Source organism: Myxocyprinus asiaticus, chromosome 31, assembly GCF_019703515.2.
Source record: "Myxocyprinus asiaticus isolate MX2 ecotype Aquarium Trade chromosome 31, UBuf_Myxa_2, whole genome shotgun sequence".
NCBI classification, from domain to species: Eukaryota; Metazoa; Chordata; class Actinopteri; order Cypriniformes; family Catostomidae; genus Myxocyprinus; species Myxocyprinus asiaticus.
The window spans coordinates 36,169,625-36,195,415 of record NC_059374.1 but is presented as its reverse complement, the minus strand read 5'-3'; the positions used below and the strand labels follow the sequence as shown (position 1 = coordinate 36,195,415).

General features: G+C 37.4%; 1 pseudogene; it reads left to right on the top strand.

The window, feature by feature from the left end:
• Positions 1 to 24,379, top strand: part of LOC127422176 (nephrin-like) — a 111,747-nt pseudogene extending 87,368 nt beyond the window's left edge.
• The last annotated feature ends 1,412 nt before the right edge of the window (positions 24,380 to 25,791 follow it).

Below are 25,791 nucleotides of genomic sequence, written 5' to 3'. Positions count from 1 at the left end.
AAAATCTTGTACAATCAGGCCAGGAACACGCTGAATAAGGAAATTGGAGTAGCTAAAAGAAGCTATTCTATAAGCTAAAAAATAAGTTTTCAGCTAACAACCCTGCATCAGTGTGGAGTGGCCTGAAACAATTAACTAACTATAAGACTACATCCCCCAACACTGTAGGGAACCAGCAACTGGCTGATGACCTGAATGTGTTCTACTGTAGATCTGAAAGGCCCAATCTCACACCCCAGACCCACTCTGACCTTCACTTCACACAAACATCAACATCTCCTGCAACCCCCCTCCTCCCCCCTCCTGCTACTCAACCTACACATTAGATCTGTGAAGAGGAGGTGTGTTGTGGCTTCCGAAAAAAAAAGACAAGGAAAGCACAGGGCCCAGACGGTGTTTCACCCACTTGTCCAAAATCCTGTGCTTACCAGCTGGCCCCCATCTTCACACTGATCTTCAATAGATCACTGGAGCAGTGCAAAGTCCCATGCTGCTTCAAACGCTCAATCATCATTCCTGTCCCAAAGAAACACAAAATCACAGGACTTAATGACTACAATCACTCTGACGTCTGTGGTCATGAAGTCATTTGAGAGACTGATGTTGGCCCACCTGAAGGACATCACTGGACCCTTTCTAGATCCCCTTCAGTTTGCTTATCGAGCAAACAGGTCTGTGGATGATGTAGTCAACATAGGATTGCATCATATCCTGCAACATCTGGACATACCATGGACATATGCAAGGATCCTTTTTGTGGACTTCAGTTCGGCTTTCAACACCATCATCCCAGCTATTCTCCAGACTAAATAACACCAACTCTCTGTTCCCATGTCTATCTGTCAGTGGATCACCAGTTTTCTGACGGACAGGCAGCATCTAGTGAGACAGGGGAAATTCACGTCCAGCACATGTACAATCAGCGCTGGTGCCCCCCAGGGATGTATGCTCTCCCCACTACTCTTCTCCCTGTATACAAATGACTGCACCACCAAGGACACCTCTGTCAAGCTCCTGAAGTTTGCAGATGACACTACTGTCATCGGTCTAATCCAAGATGACGATGAGTCTGTATACAGAAGGGAGGTTTAACGGCTGGCTCACTGGGGTAATCAAAACAATCTGGAGCTGAACACACTCAAAACGGTGGAGATGATTGTGGCCTTTAGGAGGAACACCCCAACATTGACCCCCCTCATCATTCTAAACAGCACTGTGGCAGCCATTCAGGTTCCTGGGCACTACCATCTCACAGGACCTGAAGTGGGAGACACACATTAACTCCATTGTGAAAAAGGCCTAGCAGAGGTTGTGCTTCCTTCGTCAGCTGAGGAAGTGCAACCTGCCAAAGGTGCTGCTGATACAGTTCTACTCAGCAGTTATTGAGTCTGTCCTCTGTACTTCAGTAACTGTCTGGTTTGGTGCAGCTACGAAATCGGATATCAGAAGACTACAAAGGACAGTTCGGACTGCTGAATGGATTATTGGTTGCCCCCTGCCCTCCCTTCAAGAACTGTACACTTCCAGAGTGAGGAAAAGGGCTGGAAAAATCACTCTGGACCCCGCTCGCCCAGCCCACTACCTTTTTGAACTGTTGCCTTCTGGTCGGCACTACAGAGCACTGAGCACCAGAACTGCCAGGCACAGGAACAGTTTTTTCCCTCAGGCTATCCATCTCATGAACAGTTAAAACTGCCCCATTGAGCATTAATTATGTGCAATACACAGCTTCTGCCATTACATTCCTTTGCTTCTGTATATAACAGATTTGTATTTGTATATTGTACATACGTGTGTATATATATATATATACACAGTGCATCCGGAAAGTATTCACAGCGCTTCACTTTTTCCACATTTTGTTATGTTACAGCCTTATTCCGAAATGGATTAAATTCATTATTTTCCTCAAAATTCTACAAACAATACCCCATAATGACAACGTGAAAAAAGTTTGTTTGAAATCTTTGCAAATTTATTAAAAACGAAAAAAAAAAAAAAAAAAAATCACATCTACATAAGTATTCACAGCCTTTGCCATGACACTCAAAATTGAGCTCAGGTGCATTCTGTTTCCACTGATCATCCTTGAGATGTTTCTACAACTTGATTGGAGTCCACCTGTGGTAAATTCAGTTGATTGGACATGATTTGGAAAGGCACACACCTGTCTATATAAGGTCCCACAGTTAACAGTGCATGTCAGAGCACAAACCAAGCCATGAAGTCCAAGGAATTGTCTGTAGACCTCCGAGACATGATTGTATCGAGGCACAGATCTGGGGAAGGGTACAGAAAAATTTGTGCAGCATTGAAGGTCCCAATGAGCACAGTGGCCTCCATCATCCGTAAATGGAAGAAGTTTGGAACCACCAGGACTCTTCCTAGAGCTGGCCGCCCAGCCAAACTGAGCAATCGGGGGAGAAGGGCTTTAGTCAGGGAGGTGACCAAGAACCCAATGGTCACTCTGACAAAGCTCCAGCATTTCTCTGTGGAGAGAGGAGAACCTTCCAGAAGAACAACCATCTCTGCAGCACTCCACCAATCAGGCCTGTATGGTAGAGTGCCCAGACGGAAACCACTCCTCAGTAAAAGGCACAAGACAGCCGGCTGCCTGGAGTTTGCCAAAAGGCACCTGAAGGACTCTCAGACCATGAGAAACAAAGATTGAACCCTTTGGCCTGAATGGCAAGCGTCATGTCTGGAGGAAACCAGGCACCGCTCATCACCTGGCCAATATCATCCCTACAGTGAAGCATGGTGGTGGCAGCATCATGCTGTGGGGATGTTTTTCAGCGGCAGGAACTGGGAGACTAGTCAGGATCGAGGGAAAGATGAATGCAGCAATGTACAGAGACATCCTTGATGAAAACCTGCTCCAGAGCGCTCTGGACCTCAGACTGGGATGAAGGTTCATTTTCCAACAGGACAACGACCCTAAGCACACAGCCAAGATAACAAAGGAGTGGCTACGGGACAACTCCATGAATGTCCTTGAGTGGCCCAGCCAGAGCGCAGACTTGAACCCTATTGAACATCTCTGGAGAGATCTGAAAATGGCTGTGCACCGATGCTCCCCATCCAACCTGATGGATCTTGAGAGGTCGTGCAAAGAATGGGAGACACTGCCCAAAAATAGGTGTGCCAAGCTTGTAGCATCATACTAAAAAAGACTTGAGGCTGTTATTAGTGCCAAAGGTGCTCAACAAAGTATTGAGCAAAGGCTGTGAATACTTATGTACATTACTTACATCCTTTTTTTTTTTCATTTCTTTTTTTTTTTTTTTTTATAAATTTGCAAAGATTTGAAACAAACTTCTTTCACGTTGTCATTATGGGGTATTGTTTGTAGAATTTTGAGGAAAATAATGAATTTAATCCATTTTGGAATAAGGCTGTAACATAACAAATGTGGAAAAAGTGAAGCACTGTGAACACTTTCCGGATGCACTATATATATATATATACATATATATATATATATATATATATATATATATATATATATATATATATATATATATATATATATATATATATATATATATAGACTTATTGTGTATTTTTGTATATACTTTATTTTCTATCCACTTATTATTTTTTATTCTATTTTTTAATTTTTATTATTATTATCTATGTCTTGTTGCTGTTTTGTTTGTGCACTGGAAGCTTCTGTCACCAAGCAAATTCCTTGTATGTGTAAGCATACTTGGCAATAAATTTCATTCTGATTTTGATTCTGATTCTGAAGACATGGATTAAACCACTCGAGTCATATGATTTACCTTTTTGGAACTTGAAAGTTTTTGACCCCATTGACTTACACTGAATCGATAAAATTCTTAAAAAAAAAAAAAAAAATGTGTTCCGGATAAGAAAGACAATCAAACAAGCTTGAGATGGTTAGTAAATTATGAGATAATTTTGGGGGGTCAGCTATTCCTTTAAATGTGTGCTGGTCTTCAAAACACTTGTTCCATGTTGTTGCAGTTGCTCCAGAGCTCAAGAAGGGGCCACAGTGGAGAAAGATGGCCAGCCGAGGGGACGGCTGCAATGATGCAAATGTGGTGTGTCAGGCAGAAGGTGTTCCTAGTGTACACTTCACCTGGGCAAAAAATGGATTCCCTTTGGAGTTCGAAGCCCCAGGTGCCCATCTCTTGTTGTATTTTTTTTTAATTCAGCATGATTATCATGCTTTGGTTATGTAAGGGATAATCTTTCCATTGTTGTAGCCACATCTGGACAAATAAAAAATACCTACCCCTGACCCTAATTCCTAAAGTTAGGGTTGGGGTTTGCAAAGTTGCAAAAATAATGACACTCCATTGGTCTGCCATTTAAAAAAAACATGTAGTCCTGGCTGAGTAAATGAGTGTTAACATGCACACCAATGCACTGATAACTAAAAAAAATCAGCTTTTTTTAAAATCTGACAATGAAAATCTTGCTTACATGAGATTTTAAATTCATCGGGTCATTCTCTGGTTTTGACATCAAAACATAAACAGGCATGTGCGCAACAACTGCGCACATTGGATAAGTGGGTGAGTACGGCGAAATCGGGGTAAAGGGCAACAATCTATGCATACAGATCATTTTTTGCTTATGCTATTGTTTATGACCTTACACCATTAAAGGAATGCCGTTTAAGACCGTTTACTTGACCTAAAATTTTGCCGTCGTATTAAGCATAATTGTTGTAATATCATGCATGTAAATGTGCTCACTGTTGCTATGTCAACCCACTTAAACGTAAAAGTGCAATGACTACATTGGTTGAACTCTGTGTTCCAGTACAGATCATGTAATTTCCATGTTCATATGACCTAATACAGGTACCAGGAGAAGACAGCAAAGGAAGGCGCAATCCACACCAGCATTCTAACCGTCATTAATGTCAGCGCAGCGCTGGAATACGCCGTCTTTTCCTGAACTGCCCGCAACAGCGTGGGGGAAGATTCTCTAGATGTCCAGCTCCTTAGCACTAGTACGTACAGAAGACAAACAAACAGGAAGTGTGTGGTTAAATGACAAGCTGGATTGGTGATCTTCACTTTAATGGTTAAATCACCTTTTGTTGACCCCCATTGAAAGATGAACGTAAATTACCATAAATATATGAATAAATAAAAGCATAATAAAGAAAAACAAACAGACAGCAGCGCATGGTTGTCCTGCTTCTTATCACCAACTAATAAACACACACACAGAAATGATGAGCAGGGCTGTGAAAGACCTTTTAGTCTGCTAAATAAGATTTTGTTTTCCTCGACCTGAACATCAGTTGTGATATTAATTATTCAGTTGTGATAATCAGTGTCTGCTCTTCTTAAGTAGCCTTTCCCTTAATTTACAGAACAATATGGCTGCTCTCTTTCTCTTTCTCTTTCTCTCTCTCTAGCTTTGTTCAAAAACCTAGTGAGCTGCCTACCCAGCTCCAGACACAATCCCAAAATGCTCACTAAATAGCTCAATCCAATCCAAAATTGACTATTTTTGTAGAATATTTTTGTGTGCTATGTATTTTATACACATTAGAGTATCAGCAAAGTCAATTTTAAAGCAAGTTAGTTCACTTGGTGGCCATATACTGAACATGCTATTTTTTTGTCATGCAAGTACAGTTACGATCTGCTTGAATGCCAAAACTGTGGGTCAAGATTACATTACCAAAAACATTTCAAATCAGGAACACAATCGGACAACAATGGTATCACAAATTGTTTTTGTTTAGCTCAAATCATGCAAAAACTTTATTTATTGACCAGTCCAACTAATGCACTTACATATTCTAGAGTAAACAAACAGGCATTTAGCTCTTTTAACTCTAAAGGCCTTTGCACACCAAATGCGATTTCTTGCTGCGATTCAATTTTGATTTTAATTTTGATTAGAAACAATGGATTCCTATTAAGCTGTTCACACCTGACAAAGCAAGTTTTTTTGTGTTGTGTGTGTTGTTTTTTTTCTTTGTCTCCCGCCAATAAAATGCCCTGACCAATAAAATATGAGCTTTGGATCATGTGTCAGGAGCCACTGCAGTTAATAAACCCAGTGAGGGTGGCACTAAAGCACAGAAAGGTGTTTTGACCACCGACGTTAAACGCTGAAGTAACTTGAGGAAAAAATCCTGAACCAGCAGTAACATAGTTTCCATTCATTTTTTGCACTGTTTTGTTATCGGCAATGCGTAAAAATTTTTTTTGCAAAATTTGCCGTCTTCTGCCTGTTTCTATTCAAATGGCCTTTTATCGATACAAATGGTGTGCGTGATGACGTCATGCTTAAAAAAAAACACTTTGTTGCATAAGTTTTGGTTTATCACAAAATAATTCTGCCCTTAAGCTGTTTCCATACAGAAATGTGCATATATAGCTAATTGTGTACCTTTCGCCTCCCAGATGTCCCTAATTTTTCCCCCCGAAGTCTTTGTAAAATGGGGAGAGTATTGAGACAATTCATTGAAATTAACCAGCTTACTGTCATTTTAATTTCACAAATAAATGCAATCAGAAGAGGAGGAATTGCAATCAAAAGGGAACTGTTGCCCTTCTGATAGGACTGTAATATTGGTCCTGATGTTGAGCCTATCACAGGTTGCCACCGGTTCTGACCCGAAAGCAAATCGTCATGGCCCTGTTCAAGCTGGCAACCTGCACCAAGTAGTGGGGGAAACTTTCAGCCTAGTATAAGGACCATTCATCTATGTGTATATGCAGTGTGCACAGCTATTAAAGAAAAATTGATGCGTTGTAATATCAGGGTTTACATATAATACATTCATGATATTCAATAGGCTATTTTGAACAATCATGTAATCTAAAGCATCGCCATCACAACTGAATTATGTCCTGCATATCTTGTCCAGCAACTTTTAACGACCAACTGAATTTGATTGTCATCTAAAATTAATTTTAGCATCATAATGCAATTTACATTTTCTGAAGAAGCTCAGCAAATGCGGTCCGAGGTAAAGAGGGTTAGATTTAAAATATTTACAAGTAAGTTTTCTGAAAGTGAACTCAGCATTGGACAAATAGTTCTGATAGTTTATAGTCTTGACAAAAATCTAGCACATTCTGAGAATGTCATTCAGCCAACTTTTTTGTCTACAGAACAAGGTAAGGCTAATTTAAGATTGTGTAAAGAAAAGGCAGTTATATAGGCCTAAGAATATGATTTTTTCGTTTGGTAAGTTAATTAATACAGGGAATTTTGCTGGCATTTTTTCAAAAGTAAGCTAAACAATAATTATATAGAATTGGGCTATGTTAGTGTTCCAAAAAAGCACACTTAAGCTTTTCTCTTAGTATTGTGTATTTATTTTTAATTTAAAACATCTTTGTGCACAGAAATTATATGTTTTTTTTTTTTTTTTTTGTTGTTGTTGTTTTTTATATTGTGGGCTAATTCCATGACTGCCATCTATTATTTTGAATAGTGTGGAAAAGCAACTTTAATAAATAAACGGATGTCTTCCGTGATTAAATTAATTGCAAAGAGTGGCCATTCATTTGTTCTCCATAATATGAGATATTTGTGCTGGCACTCCTGGAAGTGTCATGACGCAGATGTGTTTGCAGCATCAGATCTGTGCATGTATGCTGTTAAGACCAATCCATAACAGTGCGAGTAATGCTTCACGTACAATGAATTGGCTTTCAAAGATGTATACCTTGTCGTTATGATTAACATACGTAGGCTAATGATTGGGCTAAATTCTGTCATGTGACACTATTTTTTTTTGCTTTAATGCCAATTTTCTCGACAAAAAGTATTTCCAAACCAGATTTTCTCGACATAGAGTTTATGCGCTAGAGTTAAACGGAAAAATATTATGTCGACACTTGTGAAATTTTTGTTTCCTTCAGCTATATCGGTAAACTTTTTGATGCGCTACACTTTTTGTCGCAAAAAAACCCTTGGATGGAAACGTAGTTAGTGAGGATGTTTATTTCATTTGCATCAAATGCCTTAAAAAACTGAAGAAATGGGTTCTCTTAACATGTAAATGATATTTCTGCATCACTGCCTTGCATCCCCTTTAAAAATGGTCTGATCTTATGTGGATTGTCTTCAAAATGTTTTCCATATTGCTGCATTTTTTGCCTTTGGATTTAATCTTACTTGATTCCTCTTATATCTCTAATATAATATACTATATATCGCAGCATCTTTGCCTTTTAATATTTTTTTTTTTTTTTTACGTGTTTTTCTTCGCCAAATATTACTAATATTAATACCATGGTCCCTTTTCACAGACTATGATGATGCATTTCTGTCTCATTTAGCAGCGTAAATCTAGCAAACTTTTTCATATTTTCAGTTTTTTAATTATTTACTGTAAATTTATAACATTATACTTTGTATAGTATTAACCTGGAATTAGTTTTAAAAATGAGTTACCACAGATTTCCCTCATGCAGGGAATTGTGGGAACACCCGATTATTGTTTTTTTACTGTAATTTTAACAATAATTTACTGTGGGGGCCTGGGTAGCTCAGCGAGTATTGATGCTGACTACCACCCCTGGAGTCACGAGTTCAAATCCAGGGTGTGCTGAGTGACTCCAGCCAGGTCTCCTAAGCAACCAAATTGACCCGGTTGCTAGGGAGGATAGAGTCACATGGGGTGACCTCCTCGTGGTCGCGATTAGTGGTTCTCTCTCTCAATGGGGCATGTGGTAATTTGTGCGTGGCTCGTGGAGAGTATCATGAGCCTACACATGCTGGGAGTCTCTGCGGTGTCATGCACAATGAGCCACGTGATAAGATGTGCGGATTGACTGTCTCAGAAGCAGAGGCAACTGCCACCCGGATTGAGGTGAGTAACCGCGCCACCACGAGAACCATACTAAGTAGTGGGAATTGGGCATTTTAAATTGGGAGAAAAGGGGATAAAAATAATTAATAAAAAAAAAACAATTAAAAAAAAATATTTACTGTAAAAAGCACATGTACTCTCTTTAAACATGATGTACATGTTTACCATTAATTATACAGGAAAATCATACTTTTTCATCTAAAAATTGTAAAAACTACTGTATTGTCTTTTAAAATATATTTTTTTAAAAATACTGTATATTTTACAGTTAATACTCATTAATCAATTAAAAGTTTTTTTCTGTAGCATTTTTACAGTTGTTTACCGTTAAAATTTCAGGCATTTTTTACAGTGTAATAATGGGTCAGACAGAAGATTAGTTTTGTGTTTAGAGGTTGTAACGTTTAATTCGTAACATGCAGGGTTTTGAGCAAATGTATAACAAAAACGGTACATGGCAATAAGATACAATCAGTATTGTTCCAACTGACAACATTTGTTTTAACTGTTATTATGTGAGTGTGTTAGCAGTGATTTAAAACAAATGTACATAGCACAAGTATATACTGTACAGAATGCATGGCAGTGGCATATAATCAATATTGTTCCAACTGATTACATGTTTTAACCGTTAATGTATTTTTTTTTACACTTGATTCTTTCTAATCACCCCTCATACAGTGTATACATGATAATACTGCTAGTCAACTTGTCCAGCAGGTGAACTGAAATAATTTGTGAAGTGTCTCAAATGTTTTCTTTCTCGTTGAGCAAATCAACAACAAACTTGTCATTGCTGCTACAGTATGTAGAGAAATAAGTTTTCTTTTTTTAATCTGCTTTTTAGAGAAATGACTTTGCTTGTCTTTTGGATTTCATGGTTGTTTTTCAAACTTTTCCAAGTGGTTCTTCTTCTCATCCGTGATAGGCGAAGGGCAGACACAGTAGCGGATTTAGGCATGGGCGACATGTGCAGTTGCCTAGGGCAGCATCTTGCAGGGGGCAGCACGAGGCACCCACACAGAACCCCTCCCCCCCCCCCCCCCCCGTCAACAACTTTGGGGGCGTGTTGAAACGGGTTTCGCACAGGGCGCCATACAAGCTAGACCAGCTGAAAGGTGCTTTCCCCCACCTTGGGTACCGCGGTAAAAATGCTTGTTGATTAGTGGCACTTATTGTAAAGGCGTGAATTTGTTAACGCTGATCATTTGCCTTGCTTTTAATGTGAAAAGGCCATTCTTTGGCTTTTTTTTTTTTTTTTTGCATTTTCGCATCACCTCTGGTGTGCAAAGGCCTTAAGGTAGGACTGCAGCCACTATTTCCTCCCCTTAACATTTGTTTGGTATTGTGTCATTAGCTTTGCAACATGGCAGCATTATCAATCGGAATCAATTATCAAGTCTTCATAATTTTGTTGTGTGGCTCACATTCCATGTGGAGTCGCTGGCTGTGTTGATTGTTCCAAATCAGTTACTTTCTGAGATTCCATTTAATTTAGGATTCTGCCTTAGGCCACATCCACACTAATCCGTTTTCAGTTTCCTAACATCAACGTTTTCCAGCTTAGGTGGTAATGGAGAGTGTTTTCAAAATTCTCGTGCGCCATTCTAGTTTTGATGAGAGTGAAATGTGTTTTCAAGCAAAAATGTATTGGTGTGAATGTGCCATTCTAAACAGTTTTCAATTTCTGTCAGTAAGCGTCATCGTTTTCCAAATTCTGCGATAATGGAGAGCATTTTCAAGATGTTCCATTTTCGGTGTAGGAAAACGCTGTTTGAACGAGAGGCATAAACATAGCAAAATGAATGTGTTCTCTGATGAAAACATATTAGTGTGGCCGTTGCCTTAGACCACAGCTGCCAATGTAGGCAGTAGACTGCAAGGTAGTTCAATAGGTTTTGAAAAAAATCTCTCTCAGTCTTTCAGTGATGTCACTTTTTAGTAAAAACACATCTATCCATGTCTCTGATAGCACACATACATCACTCAGACTTCTATTTGATATGTGTGTTTGTATCTGGAAGATGTATTTTTTTTTCTGTTTGCTTATCTGCAATATGTCTATAAGACTTAAGTCAATAAGTATGTGTTGGATGTCAGTAAGACATTCAGCAGATGCCTTTGAGACGTTTATGATTTAGAATGTTTGTAAATCTGATCTTTTTAAGATGTTTAGCAGATGTTACTAAGATTGTGATGCTTTCGAGATGAAAAGATCTAAAACAGACATCTCAGAGATGTACAGTACGTGTGTTTTCTTGGGTATGCAATTGTGAGGGCTCCACTGAGCATTCTTAAAGTAAATTCATTTGGTTTATATTCTTTCTTTTCAGATGTAAACTCAAATGCTTTTCCACTGTTACCAGCCTTCTGTTGCATTCTCTCTCTCTCCTCTATCTTTCTCTTTTCCTCCCTCCCTCCCTTTGGTGAGGCCCATGGAATCGACTCAGATGGGCATATTTAATGTTTATCATAAAAAACATGAAATACAGTCCAATATCTGCCTTTTTTGTACACACCTCCTTCTCTGTTTTTACTGCTGTGAATATTCATAATTAATCTGACACAGCGATAGTAAATTTTATGTGCTTATCATCAGACGACTGGGGAATGGAATAGTGCAGCGTTTTTGCTCCCTGCCTTGCCATTTTGGATTGACCACTTCACCCCTCTCTCCCAAGAGAGCCAACAAGATAATTAACCGTTTTCATTGCGAAGTGAATTGACACACATATTTCTTTCTGTTTCTCCCTAGTTCAATTATCTCTTGTTGCCTCTCTCTCTACCGCTCTTATATAAACATTCTCTCAGCAATACAATAAGGTTTTCACAGTATTTTTTTTTTTTTTTTTTTAATGAGCTTATGTGTGAATCTTATGAATAAATGTCTGGATCATATTTCACACTTAAAAAAAGAAATTAGATTTTGCACTGAGAAAATGAATCTCATTTTACCCCCAATTTCTAATTACTGTAATTCTACAAAAAAAATAAATAAATAAATAAATAAATAAATAAAACAAATAAGTGGTCGATGTACTGGATGTAAGTGAAAACTGTAACTCAAGGCAGTACAGCAAATGCTACCACGATACTTACATTAACAAATAAGTGGTCGATAAATAGGCCGATATTCTAATTTTTTCAATTATCGGAATCAGCCGATAAAGTTTCCTGTTTGTTCGATTAGTTTCTCAAGCCAATATGGTGCCGAGAATTGCCTGCTTGCACATTAAGCGACAATCTGAGACAAATAAATGACCAATCACAGTTCATTTTTTTGTTAGTGCCAATAGATAGGTATGCAACACAGTCTCATTTAAACAGTCCCGCATATCCGACCGACAGAAGCATATGAGCTCATAATGTTTAAAGTGCTGTTTAATTCTCTCTCTCTCTCTCTCTCTCTCTCTCTCTCTCTCTCTCTCTCTCTCTCTCTCTCGTTACAGTTTCCTGTAACTGTTAACTGTCTTGTTTTATGATAAAAAAGGCAAATATCAATAACACTTCTATCATAAATCATCTGCAAATATGTGGATATCTCGTTTAAACCAGTGGTTGAAGTGGAAGAAATGTTGTTAGTATTAAACTCAATTTTTTGGTAAATACTGTAAATGATGCTCTGAGACTGTTTTTGTTCACAACATGTGTTTATTAAAAAATAAAAATATGGGGGTTTGATTCGGTCTTGTTGTGAGAAAAATCTATTGCTAATGCGCGCATATTGTCCGTGGTTGCTGGACTACTGTGTGCACTGTTGTTATTTTTTTCTTCCTTATATATTACAATTTCTTTATGTGCAAACAATTACTAAAATGGGATTAAACAAAAACCAGGAGAAACTGCTATTTTACCATATAAAACACAAAATCCAGTTTTAAATAGTTGTAGTCTTATATAGTTTAAGTTAAACTTTTTGTGAAAGTTTGAGTAAATATATTGCTAAATAAAAGTTAATTAATTTTGTAGCCAATTTATGTGTTTGTCATTTACTATTTAATAAAATTAAGTGATATATCAGCATCAGCCATTTAAAAATTCCATATCGGTCGACCTCTATTACAAATGTCCTTTAATGTACTTACGCTTTAAATTATATATAATTGTGTCACATTACAGTAATGAGAATGTCTTATTTTTTATTCATTTATTTTATTTGAATTGTCATTAAAAAATAATGCCACAATGCAAAAAATCACATTTGGTCCTCACTGAAAATAACTTTTCTTAACCTGTATTTTTGTTTTCCTATTTAAAAAAAATAAATAAATAAAAAATAGATAAAAAAAATAAAAATTGCCAGTGTCAGATCAGATATATTCTCTTAAAGTCTTTCATTCTTAAGCAAATTTTCTTTTGAAGTAAATTTATATTGCTTTAAGAATGTTTATTCATTTTTACTGGAAAACGACAAAAATACGAGAAAATAAAGATTTGTGTTATTTTTATTTTTTTGGTCACACATTATATTAGGTGTCTTTTACTACTATGTACTAACATTAAAATACATACAATACAATGTACTTATTCTGTATAAACATGTTGTTCTGCAAAATTCTTACAAGATTCACATTTACTGCTACTGAGGTTGAGCTACGGATAGGTTTAAGGGCAGGGTCAGGGTTTAGGGAAAGGGTTAGAGGTTACAGTTAACAGTGTAACTACATATGTAATTAAATGCAGGTACAATAAATGTAAGTACAATACAACAACATGGATATACATAAGCACATTGTATCAAATGCTTAAGGACATAGTAGTTAAAGACACCTAATATAAAGTGGATCTTTTTTCTTTTGGTTTGAGTTATGACCTGCTTATTTCTTGACAGTTTTCATGAAATTCACCCAAATGCAAACTTCATTTCCCTCTCCTTCTCCCTCGCTCTTAGACCACCCAGATCCCCCATCAGAACTGAAGCTCAATCGCGTCACCCATGACTCTGTAACTCTGGAATGGATGCTGGGGTTTGATGGTGGCTTGATACAGAACTTCCGTGTGAGGTGAGGTTGTCATAAACGCAGCTGTGAGGTGTCAATATAAAATGTGTGGTGTGCGTCGTAACTATGTTTTATCTCCCAGTCTGCATTGTGTCACATCACTGAAATTGCGCTCATTTGTGGTAGGCTGCTGTATAAATGTTACTATGTTTATCTACAAATCCATGTGGCACTGTCATTCACATACGATTCCCTGATAAACACTAGCATTTATTTAATTGACATGTACCAGTGGACGGGAAGCGCGAGTTATATGTATGTGGATGTGTTTCCTCCGACGGCTACAGTATATACAGTCACGGGTCTCAGCCCTTCTACTACATACAACTTTTCAGTCAACGCTCTCAGTGCAATGGGAGAGAGCAGCTACGCAGACAACAACAAAATACCGACCGTCACCACAGCTGGTATGTTTAGCTTAACCTGTCTCAAAGCAGTGATTCTCAACTCGTGGGTCGCAACCTAAAAATGGGCCGCATACCTTTTCTGATTGGGTCGCATAATTTACATTCAATTAAACTGTATGGTACAGGAGTATAGCACAAATTCATCTGTCACTTGTTAAAGCATGCCAAATTAGGCTGATGCAATGGGCAGGTTAAATGACATGCCCTCATTTTCAAACCATGAATAAAACTACACAAGATAAAAGATAATATGACCTAGACTACAGTACATTAAATAAGGGTTCACTTGTGACGAGGATGAACATGGTTCTTTTAACTTTATTTCTTGCAATTGCATGATATAAACTAAATTGCAAGTTTATATCATCATTATGAGAAATAATGTCTCAATTGTAAAATATAAAGGCTCAGTGACCGTGCATAACATCTTATCTCATTTTTGTGAGAGCGCTAATTCTAAGTGCAAATTTGCAAAGCGCATGTGGGTGTGAGTGGGAGTGTTTGCGCTATCTGCAGGTATGTACGCACTAATTGTGGGTGTATTGTATGTAAATGAATCGGCGCAAAGCGCATTTTGTTATTTTCCTGAGAAATAGGTCATTGCGCTAAGATCCTCAAGACATTTAGAAACCAAAATTGACAATTTTCCACTGTAGTGTTATTTATTTAGCAATTTTTTTTGTCATTTTGTTTGGTTTTGTATAGTTTTAGTACAGTGTTGGGTTGCCACAGTAAAATCTGGGTCCTGAAGCAAAACCAATTGAGAAGCACTGAAATAAAGCACACCAGGCACATAACTAAATAAGTCATTTGGGTTCCCAACTGTTTTTTTTTTTTTTTTTTTTTTTCTAGTAGTTTAGATTCAAGCTTTCATTTCCACTGATTTGATGAGCCATTCTTCAATCTGACCGATCACATCTTATTTGTCAGGCAAGGATCACAACTGATCCTCATGCAAATAAGCCAAATGGATGAACGTCTACACCAATCAGTGCACCAGTGTGTTTTCTGAATGCATATTTCCATCTTTATTTTGTGGCATTAGTGGAAGAAAGAAAGAAAAAAAAAATAGAGCTGAAGACAGAGAGAGACAGAAAATAAAACAGTGTGATTTATGATAAATGATAAGCTACATTCCATCACCAAACATAATGAATTTTGCAATTTAAATGTCATAGCATTTGATTTGCAAAACAGATTAGTCATGAGAGAGCACAGGCAGCTGACAAAAGTATAAAACATGGAACATAGCCCTGAAACACAGCTCACCAATGGTAGAAGAGGTTGATATAACTATTACAGATCAACTAGCCGAACACATAACTTTACACTTACTAGCAAAAATCCTATAAATTGATCAATCCCAAATTCTATTTTAGCACGTATGGGCCCTGACTTAGATTTACTGCATGTGTACTTTGTGATTGTATTTTGGGTGATTTACTGGGAATAACTGCGCAAATTACCACACATGCACATAGATTGGATAAAAACTCTCCAAAAGGAGCTTTTTGTGCGTATAGTAATTGGTAATTGTACAAATTGTTACCCATGTTGCTCACTCATGGCTCTAATTAAATGCCATTTTATTTGAGTTATGTACAGTAGATATAATGTGTAAATATAGGTATATATAGTATGCAAAAATAATATATGATATATAGACTGTATATGAATTTTTAAGGCAATATACATGCACTGAGTACTTTATTAGGAACACCTGTACACCTACTTATTCATGCGATTACCGAATCAGCCAATCGTATGGCAGAAGTGCAGTGCATAAAATCATTCAGATGCAGGTCATGCGCTTCAGTTAATATTCACATCAACCATCAGAATGGGGGAAAAAAAAAGTGATCACCATGATTTGTGACAGAGGTCAACGGAGAATGGCCAGACTGGATTCAAGCTGACAGAAAGGCTACAGTAACTCAGATAACCACTCTGTACAATTGTAGTGAGCAGAATAGCATCTCAGAATGCATAGTTGGACCTTGAGGCAGATGAGCTACAACAGCAGAAGACCACAGTGTTCCTAATAAAGTGCTCAGTGAGTGTATGTTGAAATGGATGGTTTGTTTATTTCACTTGATGTTTAGATTATCATATAGTTTTAAACATGTAAATAATTTGTATTATTATCATTTTTATAGTTTAATAGTAAAAGTCTGGGTCTGGGACACACCTAAAACAGTAAAATCTGTTCATAAAAAGCATTTGAAAAGAACCAAAAATAAATGATGAATGCCTGCTAAAAAAAAATCAGTTTTAATGTGGCCTTCATATAACGAAAAAAACAAACAATTGAAATCTGTTGAAATCTGAAATTGCCCGAATTTGATTTTATTCATATATGCCCACTATATGCAATTGATTGGATTATCCCGGTAGATGCTATTGAAATAGACCAACTGTGGAAGAAAATGACTGCACTCCTGCCTTGAGTGATTAACCACCTCTTTCTCTCTCTCTTTCTCTCAGATGCGAATGTAGCTGATGATGGGGTCTTCCCAGCAGACCCTGACCCGACTCATGCAGGTGCTGCATTTCCTCCTCTGGCTTTCTGCGGCTGCTATTTATCAAATGTAGAAAAGGTCTGACACCCTAGAATGCAGATCAATTTCTCCACTCATACTTTAGTTTCCATGGCCTTTACTGGCCTTTTATTTTTTATTTTTTGTTATTTTTTGTATATACTTTCACAAGGCCTTGGGGCGCAATATTTTCCCTGTTTGTTTCAGTTTTGTTCAAGCTATAATCTTGAATGCTTTGGTACAATTTAATGGGACACAGTGGCAGTTATTGACCCTTGGCTCGGCAAAGAAAATAAACTGACATTAGCTTGCAGCAAAAATTTTTTTTTTTTTTTTCAGCATTTTTGTTTTTACTTGTCTTCCAGTATAAATATCTAAACATCCTTAAACCAAGATAAATGTATTATCCTCCAACCAAGGTAAATGTGCTCCTTAAAATAAGATATACTTATTATTTACATTTGAAGACTTATTTTCAAAGAATATATCTTGATTCAAGTTTATTTATTTTTTTTTATGAAAATTGATGTTTTATTGTTTGAAGCATACAGTATATGTGACATATTATATTTGAGGTTTATGCTTAAAGCAAGAAAAAATATTTGGGGTAATGAGGTAAGAAAATAATCTTCAATCAAGAAATATTCTCTGAAAGCCAGTCTTATTATCTTTAACAATTTTGCTTTCAAAGTAAATTTATCTTGTTTTAAGCAAATTTAGATATTTTACTGGAAAACAAGACAGAAATAAGAACATATTTTTGTAGAGTGAGGTCCACCAGATACGTGTGATGTGGAAGCCGAATCCCACAACAGAATAAAAAAATAAATAAAAGACTTTTATTATTTAAAATTTACAATTTTGACTTTATTTCCCACAATAGCTTTTTTTAATTTGTATTATTATTATTATTATTACAATCAATTATGAGATTAAAGTCTATAAAACATCACAATTGTGACATTACTTCTGGCAATTTTTGAACTTATATCTTGCAATTTTAACTTTATTTCTTGCAATTGCATGATATAAACTAAACTGCAAGTTTATATCATTATTATGAGAAATAATGTCTCAATTGTAAAATATAAAGGCTCAGTGACCGTGGATAACATCTTATCTTATTTTTGTGAGAGCGCTAATTCTAAGTGCAAATTTGCAAATCGCATGTGGGTGTGAGTGGGAGTGTTTGAGCTATCCGCAGGTATGTACGCACTAATTGTGGGTGTATTGTATGTAAATGAAACGGCAAAGCGCATTTTGCTATTTTCCTGAGAAATAGGTCATTGCGCTAAGATGTTTCAAAAGCAGGTCGGTTTGCAGCACAAAGTCTAAACTCAGTTCCTGCACTTGCAGTTTGGATATTCCACCAGCAGCTAGTAATAAAGTCCATGTCCAAACTCTGAAAATATAGTGGAACATCAAATAATGTCCATGACAATCACTGTTGTAGCCGTTTTATGAAACAAATATTTATTAGATTTGTGTTAAGCTATCTTTAGGTCGTGGTTTATTTTTCAATTATTATTATTATGTTGATATTAACATTTGAATTTATCTCGTTTGAGTAAAATGTTTGGATTTGGTACGATTTTTTGACCACTCCATTATTTTTTATTAGAGTTTCATTTCATTTGAAGAGTAATTTTATTTAGAAATATTTTTGGTTTAATTTTGTCGTGTTTCAATAAATACATTGCATTTTTCAAAATCTACCTTTAGAAGTGAAGTGCCTATGCATTCACTGTTAATGCTAGCCATGATTTTTGTGTCAGTAGATGAAAATTATTAATAATACTTTCATTCAGTAATACTTCATTCTCTATAATTTAATGGAGCGTAAATCCAAATCCTGACAAGAACCACATTTTCCATGCATATAAAAGGAGCGTGTCTCTTTCATAGAAATATGCCTGACATTTAACAGAGACGCAATTAATGCACCAAAGAATGTAAGTCCATACTTCTATTCTTCTAATTCATTGCATACAGCCCATTTACACTACCGGATTTTTATGAATGTAATAGGGAATGTAATGGGACGTAACTGGAGAAGAACCTCAGAATTAAATTGCACTTGACCCAGCCCATTAACGCTTTGTGCACAATTTCACCAAACCCACTTGCGCCTACACTTAGTGCATGCTTGAAAAAAATAAGGAAAAAAATAAAAAATTCCCTTGGCCCATTGACTTTGCTTGTAATACTTATGGCATAAAATAGGGCCCTATATCATGCATTGCTCCCTAAGATCATGCAAGAAATAAAGTCAGAATTGTGACGTATAGTCAGAATTACCTTCTTTTTTTTATTACGTGGCAGGACCATAAGGCACCATAGCTTTGCATTTTGATGGGGTTTGTATAAAATAGATTCATTAGTTCTCAATTTCCATGGATAAGTCATATGTTTTTTATGGAGAGATTCATCAATGTCTCTTCAGTGTATGTGAATAAACTAGTTCATGCAGCATTGCAGGCATTTTCACGTGGAGAGGCATGACTTGAGCATGTCAAATCCTTACCAATCATATGCTTTCTTCTGCTAAACAATGACAAATAGCATTGAAAATCCCACAAGACAGTGCCACAGTTTTGCAAATTCAACACAAGACATCTTTCAACATCATGAACATGTATGAACAAATTTCAGCACAGCTCCCACTGATATGTCTGCACATACAGTGACCCCAAAATGTATCTGTACATTTAAGCCACACTTTCATCATGAAATCAGAGCTGTCCATATTTACTCTCCTAATTCATAGTCCTTACTGTTCAAGATTCATCAGTGTACATTCTTTCAAAGACCAAAAAATAATTGTCCTCATAATCTTGCATCAAAATGTAATAACTTGCTCTGCTTCTGAAATGTCTTTCCTTTTAAGTGACTTAATATACTGTAGATAGATATGAATTATTGACATGTTCTGTTTTGACAAAGTGAAACTGACCAAACACTTTTTCTTAATAGTGAACAGTTTATGTATTGTTTTGCCATTTATAATCTAACAAGCTTCTTTTAGTGAAATGTTTTGTTTGAAAAGTGTCTTTGTGCTATTGTTAAAATAAATGCCACTTTGGGTTTATATTTTGCTTTCTAATGAAATGGCGTGCATTCATTTTTAAGTGTTCTTTTAACAGGTACCAGTCTTCCAGTATATGTTGTGGTGGTCCTGGTAGTGGTCGGTGTCCTGTTTTTACTAAATGGGTTGGGCTACTTTTTATTCGTCAAAAGGAAAAGAGGGCGGAGCTTAAAAGGTAACCAGTAGCGACACTCTTCTTTGCGCTGACAGACAGCATGTCCTGGACCGGTCTACTCACAGCGACAACACACGGCACAAACAGGATGAACTGTCTGAATCCTAATATGACACTTTTAAATCCATCTCTCTCTCTCTCATTCTCTTATCTCGTTCTCTGCCTTCTCACCCATCTGCATCATCCTGCCATCTCTCCTTTCCCTGGCAGCTGTCACTTCCTCCCTTCGTCTTCCCCCTTATCTTGCCCCATTCCCTTTCGTCCTCTGTCATTCCCTCTCTCGCTCACCCCATCTGTCTCTTTTTTGCCTCGCCCCTTCCCTCAAACTGTCAGGTGTCTTGTCTTCCCCCTCTCATCTCTCTCTCTCGATTTTTTTGCTCACTATTCACGAACCTGTAGGGATGAAGCAATAATTGAATCGGGTGTGTGAGGAACATTGCGTACACAAACTATCTCATGGATCTGATATTCTGTCTGTCTTTTCTCTCCTTCCTGTGACCTGTACCCTGTAACACCCCACTCTCCTCTCCTCTTGTTTTTTTTTTTTTTTTTTTTTTTTTTTGTATACAGAGGACACCTCAATCAATTCACAAAGCACAAAGAGTGAGGAGCAGAGGTGTGCCATGTTTACACTTTGTATCAAAGCTCCATTGCAGGTATGTCAGCATGGACTCAGTCCTGACTCATTTTGGCTGTTTAAAACCTGAACTTAGAAAATATAAAAATCTAGTTTGTTTGTTTCTGAAGAAATGCAGGTGCTTGTGTAACCGGTCTAACCGGTGTCTCAGGCATGGGAGGCGGGTGCGCTAACGAGGAGGCTAAAAGCTTCAGTCTCTAGCGTCAGTCGCTAGTGCACCTCTTGAGGCCAGGGGAGTGAGGTTTACACACTGCACAGCTTCCTACCAGCTGGCTACCATTACACTCACCCCCCTAAACCTCACTCCCATCCAGGACACGGCACCACTGTAACCGGTTTCTTTGATATTCTGGTCCCTAGGCATGGCCTTTCTCCAAAAGGTGAGGAGTTTGGATCCCTAAAATTATAAAACAAAAAAAATGTCATGCATTTATTTATTTTGTGGAATTTGATCATTTTCCACGTCACACCTGACAATCTTTCACGCCGCAGCACAGTGGTTGGGAAACACTGGTGTAGGGAATAAGAAGTTGAAAACTAGTTTCTCTATTTCTGTAGGTCCTCGTTGAGAAGCTCAACCCACTATGCGAGCAGAGAGCTTATCAACGCCTCAGCACAGCGAACACTCTTCCTCGACAGTGGCTCAGAGCCTGACAGCAGCGTCTACTAGAGCTTTGGACGGGTATATCACTGGATGCTCATTCAGTCTGTGCATGCTTTCCAATGAATTTTTACACAGGAAAAGCTGGAATGGGTTGTTCTGGCAAAACCAATAAAAAGAAAAGTCTGTTTGCTGTCTTGCGAAAGTCGTGATAAGATCTGACTAGAACTCACAAATAATGCTGATTACTACAGAATATAGTTCAAGATCACCTTTCTGTTTGCCTTCCTAACATCTCAATAGCAGGAGAGTTTGCATTATTGCTACCCAACTGAGGCTTACAGTCCTGCCCTGTACCCTCACCCTGAAGGCCTTGAGTATCAAGGTGAGAGTTCACATGACTAATGTAATAATGCACTTTTAAGGTGATATTTAAAGCTCAAAGGGCTAGTTTACTAAAAAATGAAAAATTCTGTCATCATTAGCTGCGTTTCCACTATTGGGGAAAATTAGGGTGTGCTAGCATGTATCAGGGCCAGTTGAGTTTCCACTGTCACTTACGGTGCTTCATCGTGCCTCCTCAGGGCTTCTTCGGGGCCAATAGCCAAGCGCATTTGGCAAATGATTACTCTTAGGCCAAAGAAGGCCAACTGGGGATTGAGGCAGGGTCAATGTCAAAGGTGGAGTTTCACTGAGTCAGGTCAGAGGTTTCAGCACCAAGATACTCATTTCCCAGTTTTTCATATCTAGCTACCAGCTTACCTCAACAGATCAATGGAGAATGGACAATCGACAGTACTGGTCAGTAAACAAAATCAGGGCTTATCTGAATATTTGGGCTGATGAAAACATGCAACATCAAATCAACAGAATCTGCCGAAATGAAGTCCTGATTAAGTACTGTATATAATCGCCAAACTTGCCAAGTTGTGTATCCAGCGCACAATGGTACAGGTTCGGGGAAAAAAAAAGAAAAAGAAGTTGTGAGCATAGTTCATTTCAAGGGCTAGCTAGTCTCCAGAGTCTAATATCTCAGCTTGAGCTGGTATATTAAGGGCGGGTTTTAGGGCAAATCTGCGGGGCTATAATGCAAATACATTTTGGTCTTGCAGCTTGAGGTCCAAGGCTATTGGTCCCAGCTGATTAGATAATTGCCCTTACTCGCTGGTGGAATAGTGGCTATTGACTAACCCTTATTTTGTTCCAAACTCACTGACATACTTTCTTTTGTGGAATACAAGAGGAGACATTTTGAACAATGTTGAAAGTGAATGGTGACTAAGGTGTTTGAAAGTGCATAGGTTTTAGCTGGAAATGTGTTTTCCTCCACCGAGACTTTTGAAAATGTTCTCCATAAATGCATACTTTGGAAAATTATGATGTTAGGAAACTGAAAATGGAGGTTTCAAACTTAAAAGGACAAATGTGAATGTGGCCTGAGGTTGTTAACATTCTGCCTAATATCTCCTTTTGTGTTCCACGGAACAAAGAAATTCATATGGGTTTGGAACAACATGAGGGTGAGTAAATAATGACAGAAATTTCCTTTAATGTTTTAAATAAAAATGTATTTCTTATCTTAGCCACACTATTTGATGTGCCATTCATGTCCGCAGCACAAATGGGACGGGATGAGTTATTGTTAAAGGATTATTCAAATACCTAACCCCAAGTATGTGCTACATAGTAATAGGCAAGCACCACGAAAAATATTTTTTCTCTTTGTTTAATTGTTTGAGTGAAGGCATCTTAGACGACATTAAGTTTTACACTTTTAATAACCTCTTTGCCTCAGTGCAAAGGGAGTTTTCCATATTTTAGCAAACTCCTCCAGTGACAGATGTTTACTGATTAATAAACAATTAAAACTATTTTTGTTCCAAAAAAGCAACTTGAAGGTACAAGATTAAAGTACTTATGTGCTACGTTTTCATATCTCCAGATGGCAGACATGGCACAAGCCCTCTCACTCATGAGTAGGAGGAGGTGAGAGGCTGGGGGAGGTATGAGGACCTGCAGGGCTACTCACTGCTGCCCCCTGCTGCCCACTATGATCAACGAGCACCACTCTCCACTAACCATGAGGTAGGCATAAACCAACAACTAGCTGTATCTGTGATACTGCTGCACTTTGTCAAAAATTATGATTTCTAAATTGATCCGTAATTTCTGCCAAAACTAAGCTGCAAATTTAATCTGAATCCCACCCAAATCCTACTCTTAATTCATTTTGATATACACAAGCTCTTTATAAAAGAAGCATAAATGATGGGTATTGCAGAGTGGTGGTGCAATGGTTTAATGTATTTTGTCAGTTTGCTATTTCTCTTTTGTTTAATGGCGTTTATTCCAATTTGTCTCAAACAGGGAAGGGTAACAGCTGGAGTTAATGATTCAATGGTGTACAGATGCAGAAAAGAGACGGACTTGCCATTTGAAGTCAGGGGTGAGCTGGTCTAAGAGCTTTACATGCTCCTGTTTTGACCAACTACACTATGAGACCAACTTCAAAGTTGTTCTGTACTTGTTACAGTGCTTGTAAGGCAGGACTGTATTGAAATTCCTAACTTGTTAGTATTATTCTTTTTCTCCTCCACAAATTTGTGCAATAAATTCTGTTCGAACCATTTTAACGTATGTTCATTTTTTGTAGATAATTTTCACCCACTATTAAGTTTAAGTTTGAATCCTTCATTTTCACTTTCCTAATGTCATCTTTTTCCAAAGTATGAGGTTATGAAGAGTGTCTCTGAAAGCCTCCATTCTAGTGTGGACGATAGGAAAAATATCGGTCTAGTGTGTATGAGAGGCGTGAAACGTAATAGTGTGAACATGGCCTTTGGAGTTGCTCAGACCGAATGTGTAAAAAAAAAAAATTGGTGTGAATGGCCTTATTTTAGTTAACTTAATGCTTTTTATGAATTTTAAAGCTGAAGTATGTAATTTCTGTGTCATGAAATGGAATTGCAATAATAAACCTGGTTTTCAATATTCCCCATGTCTGCCGTCGATTGAATAAACAGATATTCCTGCCCCAAACTCACGCGATTGGTTGAGTCAAAGTTGCTGTGTCGGGCGATCGGGATGCTCACACAATCTGAGCAGTATTTTATTGGCACCAAAGAGACAGTGTTAACAGTTTTAGAGAAAATCAACCTATAAATAGCTTACTTATAGTTGTATCTGAATATTGAGCTGAAAGATAGATAGTCATCCACATCTTAGATGGCATGAGGGTGAGTATATATTGAGAGAATTTTCATTTTTGGGTGAACTTCCTTTAAGATTACAATTTGAAAATCTCCCCTTGACTTACAATGTTACAATGTTCAGAATTCAGAAATCAAACTCACAGCGATGACATCATTGCAATACTTGCATATTTAATTGGTCTTTTTTTCTTTCATCTATTTAACCATCTATAGCTGTCTTTACACTGCAATTACAGTGTTGCGTTATTCTCATGCACAGCTGTCAGAAAGATGGATGCTTAGTGTTATGACACGGACCCATGACAACGCAGTGGTGGCAATGAAATAAAACTTAAACTTACCTAAAAATTTAACACTCTTCTTTTGCTGCCTAGGAAGTACTGGTATATCCTTCTGCAAAAATATTTGGTCTTTAAAATGTTTATTGATTTTTACACTTCAAATTGTCAGTCACTGTTTCATTTCCAATAAATATTGAATTTGTTTTTATTTAGTCTAAATCAGAAGCTTTGTTGACAACTGCGACTGCCATACGTCCCCTTTTTAACCTCTGAAGTTTCTTATTAATAGGTTTTTCTTATTAATAAATTGCATAACATGAGAGTCCATGTTAACATCATTGACTACAAAAGCAGTAACAATGTAGAATTACAAGCTGCGCAAGTAATTACATGTTAGGTCATTAATTTGTTTAACTGAAGACATAATTATGTTATTAAGTAAAGTCTGACCCTTGTGTGCAGTTGAGTATGTAGCTTCCTGGCTTTGTGTGTGTGTGTGTGTGTGTGTGTGTGTGTGTGTGTGTGTGTGTGTGTGTGTGTGTGTGTGTGTGTGTGCGTGTGCGCCTGTTTTAGAGATCATTAAGTATTCTCAGCTACCTGCCCTGTATAACAAGTATTATTGTAAAAGATCTGCTAAGATCATAAATGTTATGTAATGTAGCTTCTTAAGAGGTGAGGTATTATCAAACATGTCATAGTTTATCCTGAACTTAATTGTTTTCCCTGATGGCATGAGCGACTGCTCCTCTTGGGATTCATGGAAATTGTGGAGCTTTGTCCCAAAAGGAAGTCTTTGAATGAGAAACTGGGATAAAAGTCTTGAAGCCTTGATTTGCAGAAGCGGACAACAACAACAACAACAACAACAACAACAACAACAACAACAACAGCTTTCAAAGACACACATATGTGTTGTTTTGATGTATATATCATTGCACAGAGTTATGAACTAAGCCACGAAATTAGGCAAATTATACATTTTTTATTGTTTTGAGACAAGATTACTGGCTTGAAACAAAACCTCTGTGGCTT